The sequence below is a fragment of the Phyllobates terribilis genome, unplaced genomic scaffold (genome assembly GCF_046119375.1).
Source record: "Phyllobates terribilis strain yellow unplaced genomic scaffold, ASM4611937v1 Scaffold_142__1_contigs__length_4687701, whole genome shotgun sequence".
NCBI lineage: Eukaryota > Metazoa > Chordata > Amphibia > Anura > Dendrobatidae > Phyllobates > Phyllobates terribilis.
Window position 1 is genome coordinate 1001757 of NW_027362902.1, and position 18334 is coordinate 1020090.

Here is an 18334-nt window from a genome sequence, read left to right on the forward strand (position 1 = left end):
CTGCGCTTAAAATTTCTTTTTTGGTTTGCTACAATGCCTTTTCTGAAACGTTGTCTCCCTCTGCTGGAACACTGACTTCTTTCATTTAATGCCTGCAGACTATAAAAGAGAACCCAACCCAAAAAGTTTGGTTGATTAGTCTGTGGCATTCTGTTAAACTGTTGCTTATGGCGGTCTCTGTGAGCTTCTCAGCGACATTCAGCCAGCCAGGTATCCTGCCTGCAGTAGATGGAATGTGGCAATGGAACGCTGGCTGCGCGTGTCATAATAGGCTCTGAGCCTTTATATACCTGTGCACAGCAGCAGCCACCTTCAGTCTGCTGCTGGACAGCCAGCAGCAGCAGCAGCAGGAGAGGTATGTAATCAGCAGCCCTCCTGCTAAGGGTAGACAGCTGCTCGTTCCACCCCACCCCCCGCCTTAATTGGTTCTCCTCCCTTCCAACGGTGTTGAGGCGGGTGGGAACAGCAGGGGGTGAAGGTGCTGTGTTTAAAGAGGTGGAGTTATGCAGATCTAAAACGCGTGGATTGCAGCAGCAGCAAGCCGAAAAGTGCAGGCATGTAAGGGATCTAGAGGTTGACAACATGTCTTCTTAACGGGAGTCCAGGAGCTCATCTCCACAAATGGACTTTTCAGGATCCTTGGGTGGCTCCGTAGTTTGAAACCAATTCTGGTTATCGCTTCTCGGCCTTTTGGCTAAGATCAAGTGTAGTATCTGTTCTTATCAGTTTAATATCTGATACGTCCCCTATCTGGGGACCATATATTAAATGGATTTTTAGAACAGGGAGATGGAAAAAGAGCTTGCTCTGTCCACTCCATGCATTGACCTGGTATTGCAGTATCTCCAGGACCGGTGCACCCCTTCTTTAATGCAGTTTCTAAAATCAGAAAGAATTGAATTCAATGTTTTTTGTTCATTTTGCTTGTTTGTCGGATTTTGGGATGGACTCTTTGGCTTTGCTTTTCTTCTCCTCATTGGATTTTTCATGTTCAAAGTTGCAGAAGCCAGATTACAAGCTCATTTTGGTTCAACTTCAGCAACTGTGCATTGCATTGCCATGTAATGTAATGAAATGCTATCTTTCTAGCTCTCCCTTTTTACTTCCTTTTGGATAAACAGACATATTAGGCAAGCATTTTGGAGCTTTCACCTAAATAACTACAGGTGGTGAGATAAGCTGCACAATATAATTGACCTTTCAGTATATTGTTGCACACACACCATCTATTTAGCAAATGCCCTTGTTATCAACAGCAGCCTTTTAAACTCACCTGAGCTAACAGGTATGTGCGCTGGTTACTCTGCTGCGCTTAAAATTTCTTTTTTGGTTTGCTACAATGCCTTTTCTGAAACGTTGTCTCCCTCTGCTGGAACACTGACTTCTTTCATTTAATGCCTGCAGACTATAAAAGAGAACCCAACCCAAAAAGTTTGGTTGATTAGTCTGTGGCATTCTGTTAAACTGTTGCTTATGGCGGTCTCTGTGAGCTTCTCAGCGACATTCAGCCAGCCAGGTATCCTGCCTGCAGTAGATGGAATGTGGCAATGGAACGCTGGCTGCGCGTGTCATAATAGGCTCTGAGCCTTTATATACCTGTGCACAGCAGCAGCCACCTTCAGTCTGCTGCTGGACAGCCAGCAGCAGCAGCAGCAGCAGGAGAGGTATGTAATCAGCAGCCCTCCTGCTAAGGGTAGACAGCTGCTCGTTCCACCCCACCCCCCGCCTTAATTGGTTCTCCTCCCTTCCAACGGTGTTGAGGCGGGTGGGAACAGCAGGGGGTGAAGGTGCTGTGTTTAAAGAGGTGGAGTTATGCAGATCTAAAACGCGTGGATTGCAGCAGCAGCAAGCCGAAAAGTGCAGGCATGTAAGGGATCTAGAGGTTGACAACATGTCTTCTTAACGGGAGTCCAGGAGCTCATCTCCACAAATGGACTTTTCAGGATCCTTGGGTGGCTCCGTAGTTTGAAACCAATTCTGGTTATCGCTTCTCGGCCTTTTGGCTAAGATCAAGTGTAGTATCTGTTCTTATCAGTTTAATATCTGATACGTCCCCTATCTGGGGACCATATATTAAATGGATTTTTAGAACAGGGAGATGGAAAAAGAGCTTGCTCTGTCCACTCCACGCATTGACCTGGTATTGCAGTATCTCCAGGACCGGTGCACCCCTTCTTTAATGCAGTTTCTAAAATCAGAAAGAATTGAATTCAATGTTTTTTGTTCATTTTGCTTGTTTGTCGGATTTTGGGATGGACTCTTTGGCTTTGCTTTTCTTCTCCTCATTGGATTTTTCATGTTCAAAGTTGCAGAAGCCAGATTACAAGCTCATTTTGGTTCAACTTCAGCAACTGTGCATTGCATTGCCATGTAATGTAATGAAATGCTATCTTTCTAGCTCTCCCTTTTTACTTCCTTTTGGATAAACAGACATATTAGGCAAGCATTTTGGAGCTTTCACCTAAATAACTACAGGTGGTGAGATAAGCTGCACAATATAATTGACCTTTCAGTATATTGTTGCACACACACCATCTATTTAGCAAATGCCCTTGTTATCAACAGCAGCCTTTTAAACTCACCTGAGCTAACAGGTATGTGCGCTGGTTACTCTGCTGCGCTTAAAATTTCTTTTTTGGTTTGCTACAATGCCTTTTCTGAAACGTTGTCTCCCTCTGCTGGAACACTGACTTCTTTCATTTAATGCCTGCAGACTATAAAAGAGAACCCAACCCAAAAAGTTTGGTTGATTAGTCTGTGGCATTCTGTTAAACTGTTGCTTATGGCGGTCTCTGTGAGCTTCTCAGCGACATTCAGCCAGCCAGGTATCCTGCCTGCAGTAGATGGAATGTGGCAATGGAACGCTGGCTGCGCGTGTCATAATAGGCTCTGAGCCTTTATATACCTGTGCACAGCAGCAGCCACCTTCAGTCTGCTGCTGGACAGCCAGCAGCAGCAGCAGCAGGAGAGGTATGTAATCAGCAGCCCTCCTGCTAAGGGTAGACAGCTGCTCGTTCCACCCCACCCCCCGCCTTAACTGGTTCTCCTCCCTTCCAACGGTGTTGAGGCGGGTGGGAACAGCAGGGGGTGAAAGTGCTGTGTTTAAAGAGGTGGAGTTATGCAGATCTAAAACGCGTGGATTGCAGCAGCAGCAAGCCGAAAAGTGCAGGCATGTAAGGGATCTAGAGGTTGACAACATGTCTTCTTAACGGGAGTCCAGGAGCTCATCTCCACAAATGGACTTTTCAGGATCCTTGGGTGGCTCCGTAGTTTGAAACCAATTCTGGTTATCGCTTCTCGGCCTTTTGGCTAAGATCAAGTGTAGTATCTGTTCTTATCAGTTTAATATCTGATACGTCCCCTATCTGGGGACCATATATTAAATGGATTTTTAGAACAGGGAGATGGAAAAAGAGCTTGCTCTGTCCACTCCACGCATTGACCTGGTATTGCAGTATCTCCAGGACCGGTGCACCCCTTCTTTAATGCAGTTTCTAAAATCAGAAAGAATTGAATTCAATGTTTTTTGTTCATTTTGCTTGTTTGTCGGATTTTGGGATGGACTCTTTGGCTTTGCTTTTCTTCTCCTCATTGGATTTTTCATGTTCAAAGTTGCAGAAGCCAGATTACAAGCTCATTTTGGTTCAACTTCAGCAACTGTGCATTGCATTGCCATGTAATGTAATGCAATGCTATCTTTCTAGCTCTCCCTTTTTACTTCCTTTTGGATAAACAGACATATTAGGCAAGCATTTTGGAGCTTTCACCTAAATAACTACAGGTGGTGAGATAAGCTGCACAATATAATTGACCTTTCAGTATATTGTTGCACACACACCATCTATTTAGCAAATGCCCTTGTTATCAACAGCAGCCTTTTAAACTCACCTGAGCTAACAGGTATGTGCGCTGGTTACTCTGCTGCGCTTAAAATTTCTTTTTTGGTTTGCTACAATGCCTTTTCTGAAACGTTGTCTCCCTCTGCTGGAACACTGACTTCTTTCATTTAATGCCTGCAGACTATAAAAGAGAACCCAACCCAAAAAGTTTGGTTGATTAGTCTGTGGCATTCTGTTAAACTGTTGCTTATGGCGGTCTCTGTGAGCTTCTCAGCGACATTCAGCCAGCCAGGTATCCTGCCTGCAGTAGATGGAATGTGGCAATGGAACGCTGGCTGCGCGTGTCATAATAGGCTCTGAGCCTTTATATACCTGTGCACAGCAGCAGCCACCTTCAGTCTGCTGCTGGACAGCCAGCAGCAGCAGCAGCAGGAGAGGTATGTAATCAGCAGCCCTCCTGCTAAGGGTAGACAGCTGCTCGTTCCACCCCACCTCCCACCTTAATTGGTTCTCCTCCCTTCCAACGGTGTTGAGGCGGGTGGGAACAGCAGGGGGTGAAGGTGCTGTGTTTAAAGAGGTGGAGTTATGCAGATCTAAAACGCGTGGATTGCAGCAGCAGCAAGCCGAAAAGTGCAGGCATGTAAGGGATCTAGAGGTTGACAACATGTCTTCTTAACGGGAGTCCAGGAGCTCATCTCCACAAATGGACTTTTCAGGATCCTTGGGTGGCTCCGTAGTTTGAAACCAATTCTGGTTATCGCTTCTCGGCCTTTTGGCTAAGATCAAGTGTAGTATCTGTTCTTATCAGTTTAATATCTGATACGTCCCCTATCTGGGGACCATATATTAAATGGATTTTTAGAACAGGGAGATGGAAAAAGAGCTTGCTCTGTCCACTCCACGCATTGACCTGGTATTGCAGTATCTCCAGGACCGGTGCACCCCTTCTTTAATGCAGTTTCTAAAATCAGAAAGAATTGAATTCAATGTTTTTTGTTCATTTTGCTTGTTTGTCGGATTTTGGGATGGACTCTTTGGCTTTGCTTTTCTTCTCCTCATTGGATTTTTCATGTTCAAAGTTGCAGAAGCCAGATTACAAGCTGATTTTGGTTCAACTTCAGCAACTGTGCATTGCATTGCCATGTAATGTAATGCAATGCTATCTTTCTAGCTCTCCCTTTTTACTTCCTTTTGGATAAACAGACATATTAGGCAAGCATTTTGGAGCTTTCACCTAAATAACTACAGGTGGTGAGATAAGCTGCACAATATAATTGACCTTTCAGTATATTGTTGCACACACACCATCTATTTAGCAAATGCCCTTGTTATCAACAGCAGCCTTTTAAACTCACCTGAGCTAACAGGTATGTGCGCTGGTTACTCTGCTGCGCTTAAAATTTCTTTTTTGGTTTGCTACAATGCCTTTTCTGAAACGTTGTCTCCCTCTGCTGGAGCACTGACTTCTTTCATTTAATGCCTGCAGACTATAAAAGAGAACCCAACCCAAAAAGTTTGGTTGATTAGTCTGTGGCATTCTGTTAAACTGTTGCTTATGGCGGTCTCTGTGAGCTTCTCAGCGACATTCAGCCAGCCAGGTATCCTGCCTGCAGTAGATGGAATGTGGCAATGGAACGCTGGCTGCGCGTGTCATAATAGGCTCTGAGCCTTTATATACCTGTGCACAGCAGCAGCCACCTTCAGTCTGCTGCTGGACAGCCAGCAGCAGCAGCAGCAGGAGAGGTATGTAATCAGCAGCCCTCCTGCTAAGGGTAGACAGCTGCTCGTTCCACCCCACCCCCCGCCTTAATTGGTTCTCCTCCCTTCCAACGGTGTTGAGGCGGGTGGGAACAGCAGGGGGTGAAGGTGCTGTGTTTAAAGAGGTGGAGTTATGCAGATCTAAAACGCGTGGATTGCAGCAGCAGCAAGCCGAAAAGTGCAGGCATGTAAGGGATCTAGAGGTTGACAACATGTCTTCTTAACGGGAGTCCAGGAGCTCATCTCCACAAATGGACTTTTCAGGATCCTTGGGTGGCTCCGTAGTTTGAAACCAATTCTGGTTATCGCTTCTCGGCCTTTTGGCACGATCTATCAGGTTTACCTGTGTGGTCTTGCCTGTGAGGTGCTCTTGGTACCCTTTCTCTCAGCCTGGGGGGATCGTTCCTCTTCGGAGGGACTTAACCCCCCTGCTGCTATTGGGAGGAAGGATTAGTCCGGGAGCAACGGGAAGGGATCCCATGAAGGCTTGCGCCTTTCAGAGAGAAGAGTCGGTACGTTCCTGAGTGAAGGATGCCGGCAACGCTCACATATTCATCGGGTGATGCCCGGATGCGGAACACCGTGAGGATTGAAGTTGGAGCAGGATCGAGGACGGAGAAGAACTTGGACTACATCTGCCATAGGATTCTGCTTGGAGTTCTGGAGTTTCGGCGGGAAGACATATTCTGCTTCCAGGACAATGAGTACAAGGGGACTTACACCATCACCTTCAAGAGCCAGGGATGCTGTCACCAACTCGTACAAAAGGTAAATGAGAAAAACTACTTAGATGAATTGGATGGACTAACCTTTTGTCTCTTGTATGCCTATGACGAGATCCCTATCGTGGTGCATTTCCCGAACCCCTTTGTGGAAGCTGCAGACATCTCGACCTACCTTATCCGTTATTGTGATGATCTGAGATACCTGGGCACTGTGAAGAACGCGGTAGGCTTCTGGTGCGGCAAGAGGAGGTACATGGCCCGTCTAAAGAGGGACCCAAGCGGAGTGGGAGGAATGCTACACCCTCCCTCAACATTTGTGATCGGTAAGAGCAGAGGCTACTTATTTTACCCTGGAATGCCGGTATGTTGCAGGAACTGTGGACAAATGGGTCATACCCAAACGTCCTGCACGGGCAGGAAAGTAGACCGCTGCAATAATTGCAGCTGTTACGGACATTTAATGAAGGACTGTCCCGCTGGGAGGAAATGCAATCTTTGTGGTGAGGCGGGGCACATGTTCCGAGGATGCCCCAACAGGACCAGGACCAGGACTTACGCAGAAGCTGTATCTTCTGCAGCTGAGCCGATGCGCCCGCCGGTCTTCACTGGCGGGCCGGCGTCGGAGGGCGGTTCGAAGGGCGAGAAGGCTGGGATGGAGCAGGGAGCCGGAGGCCCCTCTGGGGCGGCCCCTGCATCGAAGTCCCTTAACGATGGGCGGACCTCGCATGGACCGGAGCGGAGGGGTCCTCCTTCTGGGAGGGTATCCTCCGTGTCGATGGTTCCCGATACCGATCCTGTTGGGCTGGAGGGTGGTGCCCCTGTGCGGTTGGCTACAGGGGACCACGCAGCGATGGCCTCAGGATCTTCCAGGGCGATTAGCCAGCCAGATGAGGGGGCTTTGCTTCTAGGTGGCGAACATCAGGGAATCTGTGTTGGTGATCTTATCCTGATGGACCAGTCTCTCCCCCTGGAGGAGGTGGAGGAAGAGGAGGACTGCACCAGTGACCTAGTGGAGTCTGCCCCGAAAAAGAGACGGAATGTCGAAGCCCCAGCGTCTCCTGGAATGTGGCTGGGAACCGTGACCTACGAGGGGGCAACCGCCGGCTCACAGAATATCGAGTCATTTGGGTCCTCTAGCCCGGATGTCCTGGAGCAATTTGGCATACAGGGCTTTGAGTCAGGTGTCCTCATGGAAGATCCACCACCCTGACCTATGAATGCCCACATTAAGACTTGTCTCACTGAATGTGAGGTCATTAAAGAGCCCAGTTCGTAGGGCTGCTCTATTTAAGTACTTAGAAACCACTGACTTTGACATATGTTTATTACAGGAATGCGGGATACAACATGCACTAAATTATAATGACATCAAGATAGTTTGGAGACTGGGGCCCTCCATCTGGTCTGGCTCCAATGACAACAAGTCAGCGGGGGTGGGCTTCCTCTGTCGTGGGAGAAATATTGCTATAAATACTGTCACAGAAATAGTACCAGGCAGAGTGGTTTTAGTGCATTTTAAATTTAATGGTTTTACCCTACGTGTAATGAATGTTTATGCTTCCCCTGATAAGCAAGAGAGAATTAATTTATTTGGGATATTGCCATTGTACTGTACTGGGTCATCTCCCCTGATTGTAGGGGGTGATTTTAATTGTCTTTGTGCTAGTGAACAACGAGCGGGGGGTGACCCTTTACGCAAATTGGATAAGTCATGTCATCTATTGAAAGATTTTATAACTGATTTTAAATTATGCGATGCGTGGAGGTCACTCCTGCCGACGGACCCTGGTTATACGTGGTCCGGAAGAGGGGTGTCCTCCAGGATCGATTTTATTTTCCTATCAGATGATTTTAACCCTGTAAAATGTGTTTTAACATCAAATATATTTTCTGACCATAAGGGCTTGGAGGTGCACCTAGAATACCGGGATGAACAGAGGGTCAACAGGGGCCTCTGGCGTCTAAGTACTTACCTGCTGGAGGACCCTCTGATTCGACAAGACTTTGGTAAAGCCTATCAAGCCTGGCGGCGACAAAAACCTTCTGATGCCCCTATGGTAACCTGGTGGGAAAATTTGAAAAAAAAAGTCAGAATGTTTTTTATAAAAGCAGGGAGACGTAAAGCTAGAGAGAAAAAAAGATGTTTTAGTGATCTTAACACCAAACTGCAAACACTTTTTAAATTCAAAGAGCTAGGGGTGGAGGTGGGAGATGATATTGCTAGCCTAAAAACTGAAATCCAGAACTGCATAGACACAAAGGGGAAAGAGATTATTTTTAACTCTAGAGTGCAGCACTTGGAGGAGGGAGAGAAGTGCTCTCGCTTCTTCTTCAAAAAAGTCATGGATAAAAGAGAAGTGATCACAAATCTAGAGGGTGAAACATCTATGCAGGGAATGTTGAATGCTACTTTTAACTTTTATAAGCATCTTTTTAGTAAAAAGTGTATAGATGAGTCCTTTTTATCTGATGCTCTTAATGATCTCGATTTTAAGTTAAATTTTACAGACCAGGAGTTTTTAGAACGCGATATTGTTTTAGAGGAATTATTTTATGTTTTTAAAAGTTTCTCTAAGGGTAAAGCACCTGGGTGTGACGGACTACCTGTAGAATTTTACCTTACTTTTTGGGACATTTTAAAAGAGGACCTTTTTATGCTTTTTAAAGAAGTTTTTATTTCTGAACAGTTGCCATTTTCGTGGAGGAGAGGAGTGGTGTCTTTGATATATAAAAAAGGTGATCGCAGTGCTCTAGCGAATTGGAGACCCATAACTCTCCTAAACGTTGATTACAAGGTACTTGCTAAGGTGGTTGCAAACCGGCTCAGGAATGTCATTGCCAAACTAATCCAGCCTGAGCAGGTTTGTAGTGTACCAGGCAGAAGTATTTCAGAGGTTTTAAACGTATTAAGGGATGTAATTTGGTATTCCAGAGACCGGGGTCAAAATGTAGCTCTTTTAGCCCTAGATTTTGAAAAAGCTTTCGATAGAGTCTCTCATAGATTTCTTTTTAGAGTTTTAAAAAGAATGGGTATCCCTAATATGCTTTTAAATTGTATTAAGATTTTATATAAAAATTGTTTTAGTCAAATTTCTCTTAATGGCTTTTTAACAGATGGAGTTCCCCTTGAGTCCGGAGTGAAGCAGGGATGCCCCTTGTCGCCCATCCTGTTCATCTGCGCCATGGAGCCCCTGCTGAGCGCAATAAGGAAAGACAAAGTGATTAGAGGGGTTCCTGTTCCTGGCGGAGGTGGCAGTGATGTGAGAGTCTTTGGCTACATGGATGACGTGACGGTTGTGTGCGTGGACCCTGCTTCCCTCCGGAGGGCGGTGTTGCGCATTGAATTTTTTTCCCAGGCATCCGGGTTTAAACTTAATTTAAATAAATCTGAATGTCTGACTTTGGGATCCTGGGACACCGCCCAACTCCCGCAGCTCACTATAAAACGAGACAATGTAAAAATTCTTGGAGTTGTTTTTAACGAGGAGAATGTGGGAACTCAAAGCTGGGAGAATGTCATAGAAAAAATGTCAAAGAAAATATCATTTTGGGGTTTGAGGTCCCTAACAATGGAGGGGAAAATTTTAATTATAAAATCAGTGTTGTTACCCCTCATACTGTATATAGCTATGGTGTACCCCCCCTCTGATGTTTTAATTAAAAAAATGACTAGGATGATCTTTATGTTTTTATGGAACTCCAAAATGGAAAAATTAAGGCGAGAAATAATGAGGAAGAATAAAATGAACGGCGGAAGAGATGTCCCCGACTTACATATTTATTTGTATTTAAATTATTTCTGCTTTTGTTTCAAACATTTTAATGGTAATAGTGCGCTAAGTTATTTTTTAAAATATACTTGTGGGATGATTTTTAAAAGATGGTTTAAGTTGTCGTTGAATTCCCCTGTTTTACTATGCTCCCCCAAACACCAAGCAATCTTAGAAAAGACTGTTCGATTTTATAGCCTTGGTGATTTTAATATGGACATTTTTAAAGACCGCAAGAAGCTTTTATCTTTTCTGAGGAGGAATGAAGATGTGACCCCCATAGTAAATTTCTCAGAAGAGAGATCGAAGCAAGTTTGGAAGAATGTCTTCGGGAAATTCTTAGCAAATGGACATAAGGACATCGCATGGATGGTGGTCCACCAGTGCCTCCCCACCAGAGAGTTTCAACACAGGAGAGGCCTGGTGGCCAGAGCAAAATGCCCCAGAGACTCATGTGTTAATGACGAAACCACCTTGCACCTTATGTGGAATTGCCCATTTGCACAGGAACTTTGGCACAAAGTTGGGATTCTTTTAAAATGGACTTGCGGTTTAAGAGATTTTAACCATGAATATGTTTTATATGGCCTTTTTAAATGTCCGACCCCTCAACAGTATTGTATATGTTGGTGTATGATTAACTGTTTTAAAGACGCCCTTTGGAAGGCACGCAATATTTTACTTTTTAAACGTGATGCTATTTCTGTGAAGGATTGTCTTAAAATTGCTTTTAGTCAGATGTATATTTATTACTTGAGGGATGTCAAATGTATTGGGAGGAGGGATGCTAATCGTATATGGGGTTTTTATGGGTGGAATTCTGTGTTTTATTAATGTATTGTTTGTGTTGCTGTTTTTGATTGTAAACCATCTTTTACGCACATAATAAAATATGTTGAAACCTGATCTGTTCTTATCAGTTTAATATCTGATACGTCCCCTATCTGGGGACCATATATTAAATGGATTTTTAGAACAGGGAGATGGAAAAAGAGCTTGCTCTGTCCACTCCACGCATTGACCTGGTATTGCAGTATCTCCAGGACCGGTGCACCCCTTCTTTAATGCAGTTTCTAAAATCAGAAAGAATTGAATTCAATGTTTTTTGTTCATTTTGCTTGTTTGTCGGATTTTGGGATGGACTCTTTGGCTTTGCTTTTCTTCTCCTCATTGGATTTTTCATGTTCAAAGTTGCAGAAGCCAGATTACAAGCTCATTTTGGTTCAACTTTAGCAACTGTGCATTGCATTGCCATGTAATGTGATGCAATGCTATCTTTCTAGCTCTCCCTTTTTACTTCCTTTTGGATAAACAGACATATTAGGCAAGCATTTTGGAGCTTTCACCTAAATAACTACAGGTGGTGAGATAAGCTGCACAATATAATTGACCTTTCAGTATATTGTTGCACACACACCATCTATTTAGCAAATGCCCTTGTTATCAACAGCAGCCTTTTAAACTCACCTGAGCTAACAGGTATGTGCGCTGGTTACTCTGCTGCGCTTAAAATTTCTTTTTTGGTTTGCTACAATGCCTTTTCTGAAACGTTGTCTCCTTCTGCTGGAACACTGACTTCTTTCATTTAATGCCTGCAGACTATAAAAGAGAACCCAACCCAAAAAGTTTGGTTGATTAGTCTGTGGCATTCTGTTAAACTGTTGCTTATGGCGGTCTCTGTGAGCTTCTCAGCGACATTCAGCCAGCCAGGTATCCTGCCTGCAGTAGATGGAATGTGGCAATGGAACGCTGGCTGCGCGTGTCATAATAGGCTCTGAGCCTTTATATACCTGTGCACAGCAGCAGCCACCTTCAGTCTGCTGCTGGACAGCCAGCAGCAGCAGCAGCAGGAGAGGTATGTAATCAGGAGCCCTCCTGCTAAGGGTAGACAGCTGCTCGTTCCACCCCACCCCCCGCCTTAATTGGTTCTCCTCCCTTCCAACGGTGTTGAGGCGGGTGGGAACAGCAGGGGGTGAAGGTGCTGTGTTTAAAGAGGTGGAGTTATGCAGATCTAAAACGCGTGGATTGCAGCAGCAGCAAGCCGAAAAGTGCAGGCATGTAAGGGATCTAGAGGTTGACAACATGTCTTCTTAACGGGAGTCCAGGAGCTCATCTCCACAAATGGACTTTTCAGGATCCTTGGGTGGCTCCGTAGTTTGAAACCAATTCTGGTTATCGCTTCTCGGCCTTTTGGCTAAGATCAAGTGTAGTATCTGTTCTTATCAGTTTAATATCTGATACGTCCCCTATCTGGGGACCATATATTAAATGGATTTTTAGAACAGGGAGATGGAAAAAGAGCTTGCTCTGTCCACTCCACGCATTGACCTGGTATTGCAGTATCTCCAGGACCGGTGCACCCCTTCTTTAATGCAGTTTCTAAAATCAGAAAGAATTGAATTCAATGTTTTTTGTTCATTTTGCTTGTTTGTCGGATTTTGGGATGGACTCTTTGGCTTTGCTTTTCTTCTCCTCATTGGATTTTTCATGTTCAAAGTTGCAGAAGCCAGATTACAAGCTCATTTTGGTTCAACTTCAGCAACTGTGCATTGCATTGCCATGTAATGTGATGCAATGCTATCTTTCTAGCTCTCCCTTTTTACTTCCTTTTGGATAAACAGACATATTAGGCAAGCATTTTGGAGCTTTCACCTAAATAACTACAGGTGGTGAAATAAGCTGCACAATATAATTGACCTTTCAGTATATTGTTGCACACACACCATCTATTTAGCAAATGCCCTTGTTATCAACAGCAGCCTTTTAAACTCACCTGAGCTAACAGGTATGTGCGCTGGTTACTCTGCTGCGCTTAAAATTTCTTTTTTGGTTTGCTACAATGCCTTTTCTGAAACGTTGTCTCCTTCTGCTGGAACACTGACTTCTTTCATTTAATGCCTGCAGACTATAAAAGAGAACCCAACCCAAAAAGTTTGGTTGATTAGTCTGTGGCATTCTGTTAAACTGTTGCTTATGGCGGTCTCTGTGAGCTTCTCAGCGACATTCAGCCAGCCAGGTATCCTGCCTGCAGTAGATGGAATGTGGCAATGGAACGCTGGCTGCGCGTGTCATAATAGGCTCTGAGCCTTTATATACCTGTGCACAGCAGCAGCCACCTTCAGTCTGCTGCTGGACAGCCAGCAGCAGCAGCAGCAGGAGAGGTATGTAATCAGGAGCCCTCCTGCTAAGGGTAGACAGCTGCTCGTTCCACCCCACCCCCCGCCTTAATTGGTTCTCCTCCCTTCCAACGGTGTTGAGGCGGGTGGGAACAGCAGGGGGTGAAGGTGCTGTGTTTAAAGAGGTGGAGTTATGCAGATCTAAAACGCGTGGATTGCAGCAGCAGCAAGCCGAAAAGTGCAGGCATGTAAGGGATCTAGAGGTTGACAACATGTCTTCTTAACGGGAGTCCAGGAGCTCATCTCCACAAATGGACTTTTCAGTATCCTTGGGTGGCTCCGTAGTTTGAAACCAATTCTGGTTATCGCTTCTCGGCCTTTTGGCTAAGATCAAGTGTAGTATCTGTTCTTATCAGTTTAATATCTGATACGTCCCCTATCTGGGGACCATATATTAAATGGATTTTTAGAACAGGGAGATGGAAAAAGAGCTTGCTCTGTCCACTCCACGCATTGACCTGGTATTGCAGTATCTCCAGGACCGGTGCACCCCTTCTTTAATGCAGTTTATAAAATCAGAAAGAATTGAATTCAATGTTTTTTGTTCATTTTGCTTGTTTGTCGGATTTTGGGATGGACTCTTTGGCTTTGCTTTTCTTCTCCTCATTGGATTTTTCATGTTCAAAGCTGCAGAAGCCAGATTACAAGCTCATTTTGGTTCAACTTCATCAACTGTGCATTGCATTGCCATGTAATGTGATGCAATGCTATCTTTCTAGCTCTCCCTTTTTACTTCCTTTTGGATAAACAGACATATTAGGCAAGCATTTTGGAGCTTTCACCTAAATAACTACAGGTGGTGAGATAAGCTGCACAATATAATTGACCTTTCAGTATATTGTTGCACACACACCATCTATTTAGCAAATGCCCTTGTTATCAACAGCAGCCTTTTAAACTCACCTGAGCTAACAGGTATGTGCGCTGGTTACTCTGCTGCGCTTAAAATTTCTTTTTTGGTTTGCTACAATGCCTTTTCTGAAACGTTGTCTCCCTCTGCTGGAACACTGACTTCTTTCATTTAATGCCTGCAGACTATAAAAGAGAACCCAACACAAAAAGTTTGGTTGATTAGTCTGTGGCATTCTGTTAAACTGTTGCTTATGGCGGTCTCTGTGAGCTTCTCAGCGACATTCAGCCAGCCAGGTATCCTGCCTGCAGTAGATGGAATGTGGCAATGGAACGCTGGCTGCGCGTGTCATAATAGGCTCTGAGCCTTTATATACCTGTGCACAGCAGCAGCCACCTTCAGTCTGCTGCTGGACAGCCAGCAGCAGCAGCAGGAGAGGTATGTAATCAGGAGCCCTCCTGCTAAGGGTAGACAGCTGCTCGTTCCACCCCACCCCCCGCCTTAATTGGTTCTCCTCCCTTCCAACGGTGTTGAGGCGGGTGGGAACAGCAGGGGGTGAAGGTGCTGTGTTTAAAGAGGTGGAGTTATGCAGATCTAAAACGCGTGGATTGCAGCAGCAGCAAGCCGAAAAGTGCAGGCATGTAAGGGATCTAGAGGTTGACAACATGTCTTCTTAACGGGAGTCCAGGAGCTCATCTCCACAAATGGACTTTTCAGGATCCTTGGGTGGCTCCGTAGTTTGAAACCAATTCTGGTTATCGCTTCTCGGCCTTTTGGCTAAGATCAAGTGTAGTATCTGTTCTTATCAGTTTAATATCTGATACGTCCCCTATCTGGGGACCATATACTAAATGGATTTTTAGAACAGGGAGATGGAAAAAGAGCTTGCTCTGTCCACTCCACGCATTGACCTGGTATTGCAGTATCTCCAGGACCGGTGCACCCCTTCTTTAATGCAGTTTCTAAAATCAGAAAGAATTGAATTCAATGTTTTTTGTTCATTTTGCTTGTTTGTCGGATTTGGGGATGGACTCTTTGGCTTTGCTTTTCTTCTCCTCATTGGATTTTTCATGTTCAAAGTTGCAGAAGCCAGATTACAAGCTCATTTTGGTTCAACTTCAGCAACTGTGCATTGCATTGCCATGTAATGTGATGCAATGCTATCTTTCTAGCTCTCCCTTTTTACTTCCTTTTGGATAAACAGACATATTAGGCAAGCATTTTGGAGCTTTCACCTAAATAACTACAGGTGGTGAGATAAGCTGCACAATATAATTGACCTTTCAGTATATTGTTGCACACACACCATCTATTTAGCAAATGCCCTTGTTATCAACAGCAGCCTTTTAAACTCACCTGAGCTAACAGGTATGTGCGCTGGTTACTCTGCTGCGCTTAAAATTTATTTTTTGGTTTGCTACAATGCCTTTTCTGAAACGTTGTCTCCTTCTGCTGGAACACTGACTTCTTTCATTTAATGCCTGCAGACTATAAAAGAGAACCCAACCCAAAAAGTTTGGTTGATTAGTCTGTGGCATTCTGTTAAACTGTTGCTTATGGCGGTCTCTGTGAGCTTCTCAGCGACATTCAGCCAGCCAGGTATCCTGCCTGCAGTAGATGGAATGTGGCAATGGAACGCTGGCTGCGCGTGTCATAATAGGCTCTGAGCCTTTATATACCTGTGCACAGCAGCAGCCACCTTCAGTCTGCTGCTGGACAGCCAGCAGCAGCAGCAGGAGAGGTATGTAATCAGGAGCCCTCCTGCTAAGGGTAGACAGCTGCTCGTTCCACCCCACCCCCCGCCTTAATTGGTTCTCCTCCCTTCCAACGGTGTTGAGGCGGGTGGGAACAGCAGGGGGTGAAGGTGCTGTGTTTAAAGAGGTGGAGTTATGCAGATCTAAAACGCGTGGATTGCAGCAGCAGCAAGCCGAAAAGTGCAGGCATGTAAGGGATCTAGAGGTTGACAACATGTCTTCTTAACGGGAGTCCAGGAGCTCATCTCCACAAATGGACTTTTCAGGATCCTTGGGTGGCTCCGTAGTTTGAAACCAATTCTGGTTATCGCTTCTCGGCCTTTTGGCTAAGATCAAGTGTAGTATCTGTTCTTATCAGTTTAATATCTGATACGTCCCCTATCTGGGGACCATATATTAAATGGATTTTTAGAACAGGGAGATGGAAAAAGAGCTTGCTCTGTCCACTCCACGCATTGACCTGGTATTGCAGTATCTCCAGGACCGGTGCACCCCTTCTTTAATGCAGTTTCTAAAATCAGAAAGAATTGAATTCAATGTTTTTTGTTCATTTTGCTTGTTTGTCGGATTTTGGGATGGACTCTTTGGCTTTGCTTTTCTTCTCCTCATTGGATTTTTCATGTTCAAAGTTGCAGAAGCCAGATTACAAGCTCATTTTGGTTCAACTTCAGCAACTGTGCATTGCATTGCCATGTAATGTGATGCAATGCTATCTTTCTAGCTCTCCCTTTTTACTTCCTTTTGGACAAACAGACATATTAGGCAAGCATTTTGGAGCTTTCACCTAAATAACTACAGGTGGTGAGATAAGCTGCACAATATAATTGACCTTTCAGTATATTGTTGCACACACACCATCTATTTAGCAAATGCCCTTGTTATCAACAGCAGCCTTTTAAACTCACCTGAGCTAACAGGTATGTGCGCTGGTTACTCTGCTGCGCTTAAAATTTCTTTTTTGGTTTGCTACAATGCCTTTTCTGAAACGTTGTCTCCTTCTGCTGGAACACTGACTTCTTTCATTTAATGCCTGCAGACTATAAAAGAGAACCCAACCCAAAAAGTTTGGTTGATTAGTCTGTGGCATTCTGTTAAACTGTTGCTTATGGCGGTCTCTGTGAGCTTCTCAGCGACATTCAGCCAGCCAGGTATCCTGCCTGCAGTAGATGGAATGTGGCAATGGAACGCTGGCTGCGCGTGTCATAATAGGCTCTGAGCCTTTATATACCTGTGCACAGCAGCAGCCACCTTCAGTCTGCTGCTGGACAGCCAGCAGCAGCAGCAGCAGGAGAGGTATGTAATCAGGAGCCCTCCTGCTAAGGGTAGACAGCTGCTCGTTCCACCCCACCCCCCGCCTTAATTGGTTCTCCTCCCTTCCAACGGTGTTGAGGCGGGTGGGAACAGCAGGGGGTGAAGGTGCTGTGTTTAAAGAGGTGGAGTTATGCAGATCTAAAACGCGTGGATTGCAGCAGCAGCAAGCCGAAAAGTGCAGGCATGTAAGGGATCTAGAGGTTGACAACATGTCTTCTTAACGGGAGTCCAGGAGCTCATCTCCACAAATGGACTTTTCAGTATCCTTGGGTGGCTCCGTAGTTTGAAACCAATTCTGGTTATCGCTTCTCGGCCTTTTGGCTAAGATCAAGTGTAGTATCTGTTCTTATCAGTTTAATATCTGATACGTCCCCTATCTGGGGACCATATATTAAATGGATTTTTAGAACAGGGAGATGGAAAAAGAGCTTGCTCTGTCCACTCCACGCATTGACCTGGTATTGCAGTATCTCCAGGACCGGTGCACCCCTTCTTTAATGCAGTTTATAAAATCAGAAAGAATTGAATTCAATGTTTTTTGTTCATTTTGCTTGTTTGTCGGATTTTGGGATGGACTCTTTGGCTTTGCTTTTCTTCTCCTCATTGGATTTTTCATGTTCAAAGTTGCAGAAGCCAGATTACAAGCTCATTTTGGTTCAACTTCATCAACTGTGCATTGCATTGCCATGTAATGTGATGCAATGCTATCTTTCTAGCTCTCCCTTTTTACTTCCTTTTGGATAAACAGACATATTAGGCAAGCATTTTGGAGCTTTCACCTAAATAACTACAGGTGGTGAGATAAGCTGCACAATATAATTGACCTTTCAGTATATTGTTGCACACACACCATCTATTTAGCAAATGCCCTTGTTATCAACAGCAGCCTTTTAAACTCACCTGAGCTAACAGGTATGTGCGCTGGTTACTCTGCTGCGCTTAAAATTTCTTTTTTGGTTTGCTACAATGCCTTTTCTGAAACGTTGTCTCCTTCTGCTGGAACACTGACTTCTTTCATTTAATGCCTGCAGACTATAAAAGAGAACCCAACCCAAAAAGTTTGGTTGATTAGTCTGTGGCATTCTGTTAAACTGTTGCTTATGGCGGTCTCTGTGAGCTTCTCAGCGACATTCAGCCAGCCAGGTATCCTG

The 18334-nt window shown here is 44.8% G+C and overlaps 10 non-coding genes across 10 annotated transcripts; all 10 read left to right on the forward strand.

The window, feature by feature from the left end:
* The first annotated feature begins 674 nt into the window (after positions 1–674).
* On the forward strand, positions 675–865 carry LOC141205988 (U2 spliceosomal RNA). Its single transcript, XR_012276657.1, has one exon. It is a non-coding gene; the product is annotated as a U2 spliceosomal RNA (small nuclear RNA).
* Positions 866–1983: 1118 nt separating this feature from the next.
* On the forward strand, positions 1984–2174 carry LOC141205599 (U2 spliceosomal RNA). Its single transcript, XR_012276281.1, has one exon. It is a non-coding gene; the product is annotated as a U2 spliceosomal RNA (small nuclear RNA).
* Positions 2175–3289: 1115 nt separating this feature from the next.
* On the forward strand, positions 3290–3480 carry LOC141205610 (U2 spliceosomal RNA). Its single transcript, XR_012276292.1, has one exon. It is a non-coding gene; the product is annotated as a U2 spliceosomal RNA (small nuclear RNA).
* A 1115-nt stretch (positions 3481–4595) lies between these two features.
* LOC141205622 (U2 spliceosomal RNA) lies at positions 4596–4786 on the forward strand. The gene has a single exon (XR_012276303.1). It is a non-coding gene; the product is annotated as a U2 spliceosomal RNA (small nuclear RNA).
* Positions 4787–10961: 6175 nt separating this feature from the next.
* Positions 10962–11151, forward strand: LOC141206294 (U2 spliceosomal RNA). Its single transcript, XR_012276933.1, has one exon. It is a non-coding gene; the product is annotated as a U2 spliceosomal RNA (small nuclear RNA).
* A 1115-nt stretch (positions 11152–12266) lies between these two features.
* On the forward strand, positions 12267–12457 carry LOC141205634 (U2 spliceosomal RNA). The gene has a single exon (XR_012276315.1). It is a non-coding gene; the product is annotated as a U2 spliceosomal RNA (small nuclear RNA).
* A 1115-nt stretch (positions 12458–13572) lies between these two features.
* On the forward strand, positions 13573–13763 carry LOC141205646 (U2 spliceosomal RNA). Its single transcript, XR_012276326.1, has one exon. It is a non-coding gene; the product is annotated as a U2 spliceosomal RNA (small nuclear RNA).
* A 1112-nt stretch (positions 13764–14875) lies between these two features.
* Positions 14876–15066, forward strand: LOC141206072 (U2 spliceosomal RNA). Its single transcript, XR_012276738.1, has one exon. It is a non-coding gene; the product is annotated as a U2 spliceosomal RNA (small nuclear RNA).
* A 1112-nt stretch (positions 15067–16178) lies between these two features.
* LOC141205658 (U2 spliceosomal RNA) lies at positions 16179–16369 on the forward strand. Its single transcript, XR_012276337.1, has one exon. It is a non-coding gene; the product is annotated as a U2 spliceosomal RNA (small nuclear RNA).
* Positions 16370–17484: 1115 nt separating this feature from the next.
* LOC141205669 (U2 spliceosomal RNA) lies at positions 17485–17675 on the forward strand. Its single transcript, XR_012276348.1, has one exon. It is a non-coding gene; the product is annotated as a U2 spliceosomal RNA (small nuclear RNA).
* Positions 17676–18334: the final 659 nt, after the last annotated feature.